We start from the raw sequence: 7,152 nt of genomic DNA, 5'->3' as shown, positions 1-7,152 counted from the left end.
TAAACTAATTATTTAATTTTTTTCCCTCCAAAAAAATAGAGAAACTGTGTAGAGCAATCTATTTTGGGTTGCAAAAATCCAATGTTAGGATGGGTCACATGTTGGAGACCCCAGTTTTGGATTTCACGACCCAAAATTGAAGTTTAAAGGCGGTGGGTAGAGTGGGACAGGTCGTGCATTGGAGTTGCTCTTATGCCTAGATGGAAGTTATCACCTATATTTCAACAAGCACATGATCTTCCAATTTGCAAGGTAATTCAACTAAAATTTCAAACCATCTGACATTGTAAAATTTTAAACTAATTATTTAATTTTTTTTCCCTCCAAAAAAATAGAGAAACTGTGTAGAGCAATCTATTTTGGGTTGCAAAAATCCAATGTTAGGATGGGTCACATGTTGGAGACCCCAGTTTTGGATTTCACGACCCAAAATTGAAGTTTAAAGGGGGTGGGTAGAGTGGGACAGGTCGTGCATTGGAGTTGTCTTATGCCTAGATGGAAGTTATCACCTATATTTCAACAAGCACATGATCTTCCAATTTGCAAGGTGATACTTTTTTTTTTAATTATTTTAAATAACAACGTATCCATGTAGATAGAGGATCAAGCCCATATATGGGCTTTTGCTCTGTCCATAGACCATGGTCTTGTCCAAGAACTAGTCCCGGGACACGTACAACACTTGCACATCACATACACCAAGTAAGTGAGGGTGCACCCTCACGGGTGGCCCCTAAGAAATTAATGCTCATACTAGGTATCGAATTCAAAACCTACAAACTTCTATCATATACTTCATTTATTCACAAATATCATGTTCTATAAACTTGACGAGGTTTTCACCATTTATTAATTCCAAAGAAAAAATAATAATTTTTTCTTATTTTTTCACTATTTTAGTTTTAAAAGAATTCTTCTTTGACGTGGTTGGGCATCTCAGACATCTACATATAGATTAAAAAAGCATTTCTCTTAAAAGTAATCCAACATCAAAATTGAATTAGGATCATTAAGGCATTTTGTTCCTATAGAATAAGAACAATGTCTTCATCATACATTTTGGTTGGAATTTAAACACATTGGACTCCTAACCAAGTTGTTTAAAACACATTCAAGTATTGCATGAATATAAACATGCACGTAGTGTGTACCTAATCTATAATCAAGGAAGAAAAGGAAAAAAACAACAATATATTGCTTTCACATAGATAACTCAAGTAAGAAATTTACTAATTTTCTCAATAATAATTTTGACTATCATATGATTGTTTAATATTATTTTTAAGATTTCATTGTGGGGGAATTCTTCAATACCTCATGATGGTGACACATTCAATGAAGAACCTTCGATTTTCTCTAGGAAAATTTTATTGACGTGCCAAACAACTCTAGGGGCCCTTCAATTTTTAGGGGCACCTCTAAAAATTTGTGGGCACTCCATGTTAAAAGGCACCCTCTTTCTCCAACAATTTTGATGACTCAAGTGAGGAGGAGGATAGAGAGAGAACAGAGGAGGAGAATGAAAAAAAAAAAATAAAGATGGAGAGAGAAATCAGAGGAGAAGAAAGAAAACAAAGAGGGAAAGAGAAATCAGATGAGCAAGAGAATATAAAAAAAAAAACAAAGAGGGGGAGGGGGGAGAAAGAGAGAGAGATCAGAGGAGGAGAGGGTGTCGGAGGGTTAAATCACTAGAGAAGACTAAGAGAAGAAGAAGAAGATAGAGTATAAAAAAAAACTTTTTTTCCATTTTGATCTACCCTTAGAAGTAGTTGGCATGTCAATAAAATTTCACTTTTTCCCATTACAAAAAACTTAACTTCAACGAGTGCCCATAAATTTCACTTGGCACAACCGATCGTTTCACAAATCAATATAAACTAAGATTAGAAAATAATGCATACCACATGCTTCATCTGTTTTTTCTTCCTTTCATATGGGTTTGGCCAATGGAGGTACTTGTCAACGCCATCCATCGTGCTTGAAAGTCTTACTCTACCCATTAACATTCTACGATGATGTATGAGAGCGATGCAATAGCAAAGAAGGTTTTGTTGGTTATACCATTCTCCCTTACTTATCAAGTACGGGGATGTACTTGCTTGGTTACGAGAAGCAAAAAAAACATTAACAATTATGATGTGACACGTCCATGTTAAGATTAATGCATGCACCATTTTACCCTAACAAAAGGCCACCATCACAAAAACCATGTAACCAAAAAAAAAAAACGAAACTCCAACTCCATAATCCATGAAAAATAAAATAAATGATCTAATAAATTACAAAAGTATATTTTTTAGTTGAATTACATTATAGGACTCGAGTGGCATAAATATATAAATTAAAAAAAAAAAAATCACAAAACATAATAGAATAAGAATTTAAATTGTATTATTTCACGACTCTGACACTGTCACAAGTGACAAGCCAAAGCGAAAAAGAATTACAAATCTGAAACAACAAAAAAAAAAAAAAAACAAGAAGAATTAAAAACTTAAAACGCGAAAAAGAAGAAATCTTCTTCAACTACAGAAAAGCTGTGCCAGCAAGGCTATGGTGCAAGAGATTATGAGCAATCTTATCTCTCCTTTCGCTCGAACTCATCGATCTCAAGCTGTTTTCAGGTAACATCTCATCATCAAATAACTGGAAATTCTCCAATTCTGGATCCATTTCTTCGTTCCTCATCTCGCAAATGTTATGTAACACACAACATGCCCCAAGAACTACTGGTAAATCCTGCAATTTAACCTCTGTTCTCTTCTGCAAGCAAGACCATCTCCTTTTCAATCTCGAAAAAGCTTCCTTTGCAACCCCTTGAATCTCCCCAATTTTCTCATTAAATGCATGTTGTGTCCATGTCAGATGTTGATGTGTGTAAGGTACCATCACCCAATCCATTAATGGATACCCAGAGCTTCCAACGATCCAATCCCCCTTCATTAACCCTCCATTCGCCCTTTGATTCAGAGCTGATTTCTCAAGAATTTGATCATCTGACATTGAACCAGGCCAACCGATACAGACGTCAGTGAAAACCCCCTTTCGATTAACAACCCCTTGAACCGTAATCGAATACGAGGTCTTCTGATTTCTCTCTGTGTGTCTCTTATTGAAATAAGCTGCAACACTAACCTTTGGAGCGATTATTGGGATATGTGTAGTGTACATGGATCCAATAACATTTGGAATCCCTGAAATCGATTCGAATTCCTTCTTGACATTTTCTACGGCTTCTTCATCAGGCCATTGAACAAATTTGGGCATTAGGGCAGTCTTTATTGCAGAACAAACCTCAAGAACAAGTTTGTGACAAGTCGAAATCCCTAACCCAAATTTCTTAGAAACGAGTCGAAGCGGTTCACCAGTGGCCAATCTCCAAATACAGACCGCAACCCTTTGTCGAACTGGAATCGCTGCGCGAAGCATCGTATCCTCTTTGGCCACAATCGAATTCAACTCTTCACAGATCATATCGAAGGTCGCTCGTCCCATCCGAAACGCTTTACGAAACTCCGATTCGGGGAAATCAGGATGGTTACATCTATCCCACCAAGCCTTCGATCGATCCTTCACCCAAAGCCTTCGATGCTGACCACCACCACTAGTGCTAGCTTGATTCAATGGGTTCAAATTCGACAGAGCGAGAGCTGAAGCAACTTTAGAGGTAGCAGATGATCGTGACCGTTTGACACGTAAATTCTCAGATTCCTCAAAATCAGAGTAGTTATCTTGATTTTCAGAGTTGAAATCAAGCATGAGTTGAGTCTTCTTCTTGTGGTTGGATTCGAAAAGAGATCTCTCTTCTTGAGAGGCTTTGATACTCTCTTGTTGTTCTTCCATATCTTGTTCTTCTAATAAGAGCAAAGATGTGATAATCTCTTTTAAAGCCGCCTTCTTCTTTGTTGTAGTTGTTGCTGTTTCTCCAAATAAATCTTCTTCACTAGTTTCATCTTTTCTTCTTCGTTTTCTCATTTCGTTCAGAGGTTCTTGAAACAAGTTGTAAAAATAGGATAAATCGTCTTGGTTGGCATGGAGATTTGAAGCGAGATTCATGTGTGCGATACAAGAGAAGACTTCCAGAAGACTTCAGAAAGACAAGAAAGAGATGCAGAGAGAGAGAGAGAGAGAGATGAGAGCGTTTCGTTAATGTGAACACATATGGGTATTTATACCAGAAGACTTAAGCCGTGTGTAAGGTGTGAACGCGGTTGAGATTGTAAGGGTAGGTGTGACGGTGATTTGGATAACGCGGTTGCTTGTTTTGGGAAAAAAGGATTTGAGTTTAAATCCTGTACAGCACGAAGTAGTATACTCTCCACTCGAATGTCTCTTCTTGCATGACATGTGTTAGCTTGATTATATGTGGATGACGATATTTTGGTTGAAATTTCTCAAAGGATGGGCCAACGTGCTCGTAAGTCTCAGTGGGTTTCAACTTTCAAGTGCTGTCCATGTAGCAGTATGAAAGAAAAGTTGGGATAAATAGTAGTTAAGTAACTACTTGGAGTACAGGATAAAGTCTTAAAGAACGATGTTTGAAAACGCTTTTCAGTGTTTGGACCTTGGACTTGAGAATTGGGACCGCGTAAGGAGGAGTCGATGAGAGGGAAGGAATGTAGGAAGAAAGCGGAAGGAAAGAAGGAAGGACGGTGTTTTAAAAAATGGACTTTTCTAGGGTTAGAGATCAGCAATTAGTTCCTAGGGATTTGAAATAATCTTTCTAGAAAGAGAATTTTCTTAAGTATCTCAAATTCCTTTAAAAATGGGACCAAATCGTTGGTCCAATCCCATTTAGTCAATTTTTGTGAATATTATTTTTCATAAAAACGAAAGTCATTTAAGTAAAAAACAGGGACTGATATTCCAGACCACTCTAATATGAATTCACATTATAAATAATTTTATGATAAAATCACGTCATATAAAATGAGATTTTATTACTTATGGTGTGAACAATTATAGAAGGAAAAATTGAATAAATTAAGAATAATTTATCACAGAGGTTGAACAGGGCGATGATGATGGATTTTTAGGAGAAAATCATAGTGGTTGGTGAGAGGTGGAAGGTGAAGGTATTTAGGTCATTTCATTAATCTATGAGAACAAACTTACGTCAAGGATTTATATAATTAATATGAAAGCACAAAGTATCTCAAATATTTGCAAAATATAGAATGAGATGCCTAAATCACCCTATAACTTTTTATTATAATCATCAATCCGTCCAACCACGCCTATTGCTAACCAATTCAACTTGTAAAATTAATTTAGCATATATTATATGTTTTGTCTTTCTAAACAAATCAATCCCTTTTTGCAAATGAAGAAAAAGAAGAAGGGGAAGAAGTAGAAGGAGGGGGGGACGTGGTGGTGGAGGCGACAATAGCGACGTTGATGAAGATAAGTGAGGAAGAAGAGAGGAAGATGTAGTGATGGTGGTGACAGTGGTGGAAAAAGAAGGAGAGAGAGAGAGTCGACAATGGCGATGATGGTAAACTTGAGTATAGTGGTGGAGAAAAAGAATATATGACTGATGAAGAAGAAGAAGAACATATTTTGGTGATGGAAAATTTAGATAGATTTCACTTTCCCACCTATATGGGTGGAAAAGTAATATCCATGTTTTTATGGATTATAACCAATAGTCCATGAATGTACTTCAAATTTGCAATTCAAATCAACAACCAATGATTAGAAATTACCATATGATCTAATGATTTGATCGTTGATGTACCAATCCACCAAAGAATAGACCAAACATTTATGTATTGGTCACCAATCCAACAACTAATTCGATCCGGAAATTCTCATCATTGCCCCTATAAACAAAGTCCTTTAGTGGTAAAACACATTATGTGTTTTCTTTAGTGTGGTTATTATTGTTTTCTTTTGTTGTTGTTATTATTTTTTGTTGATTCCTCACAATCTTATGTTGTGTTGAGAACTTTTTTATGTTCTCACAAAGTGATATTGAAGGGTGGGTTAGTCTTCAACCCTAATAATATCTGGTCTTTCTCTCATGATTACCATCACTACCATTTGGGATGTTTTCTATAGGCCTTTTAAAAATAAAAAAAAAAATTACTTTCAATTTTAAATTTTTTGCTAGACAATAAATAGTTAATGGTGGATATGAAGTCAGGTTAAATGGGTTTTGAACCCAAATCGGGGGTATCAACTATTAATCCTCCACAAACTTTTCCAATTTATTAAGTGGGCACCTTCTTTAAAACTACCTTTATAACACAATCTTTTAAGGTAAGATTTTTTATCGAATTTCCTATCCAGAATTAGCTTAAATATGAGGTTTATACCGAAGATGAATGTAAATAAGACTTTACTTAATGAAAGAAAATAGGATCAAATAGGAAAAAATATCAATGAGCAAGTTGATATTTTCCAAAAGAGAAAGAAAGAGGAGACAAAGGATCATCCCCAGGTAGAATGTGTGTTGGGGGTTAGAAGAAGCCCCCTCTTTGTTACCCTATCAATATATTTATAACCAAAAATATATAAAATGATCGAAATACTCCTCTCATCCAATGACCAGTAATTTACTGTATTGTTTGCATACAATGTATTGAATAAGCCATTGTGCAGGGTCGACTTATCCATAGACCTTGATTTGCCAACTCACACATGACCGGTCAATATGGCGTACACATTGACTAACTCATTACACACCATCTACACCTCTTAATCACATTTTGCTCATCCGTACACCTCTATGATTGTGTCCCTCGTGATGTCGCCTGCGTTACCATTAGAAACCCTTTCGACCAAAAAAACGAACACATGTCCTCTTCACTAGATTTGGTTCTCTCTATCATAAGCCACGTCGCCAAGACATGTCAGTATGGTTATTATACGTGCCCCCTCTCCGGTTGGACCCACACGTAATCCTGTTTAACCAAGCCACCTTCTGCCATTATGGTGTGATGTGGCTGTCCGTATAAGCCATCATGGAGGTGACGTGGTCTAAGTGTCACATCATAGGTACGGCACAAATCATTCCTTACCATCCTGATTTTTAAATGAAAAAATCAACAACTTTTACGAGAGATTAAGGCAAGATTTAAAATGATGGACGGGCAATGCTATTTTTACGTGACAAATTTATTGTTCTCTTCAATTATAAGATTCTATCTT

This window comes from Akebia trifoliata, chromosome 1 (genome assembly GCF_017979445.1).
Source record: "Akebia trifoliata isolate Shusen 1 chromosome 1, ASM1797944v1, whole genome shotgun sequence".
NCBI lineage: Eukaryota > Viridiplantae > Streptophyta > Magnoliopsida > Ranunculales > Lardizabalaceae > Akebia > Akebia trifoliata.
Note: the sequence above shows the minus strand (reverse complement) of the source record.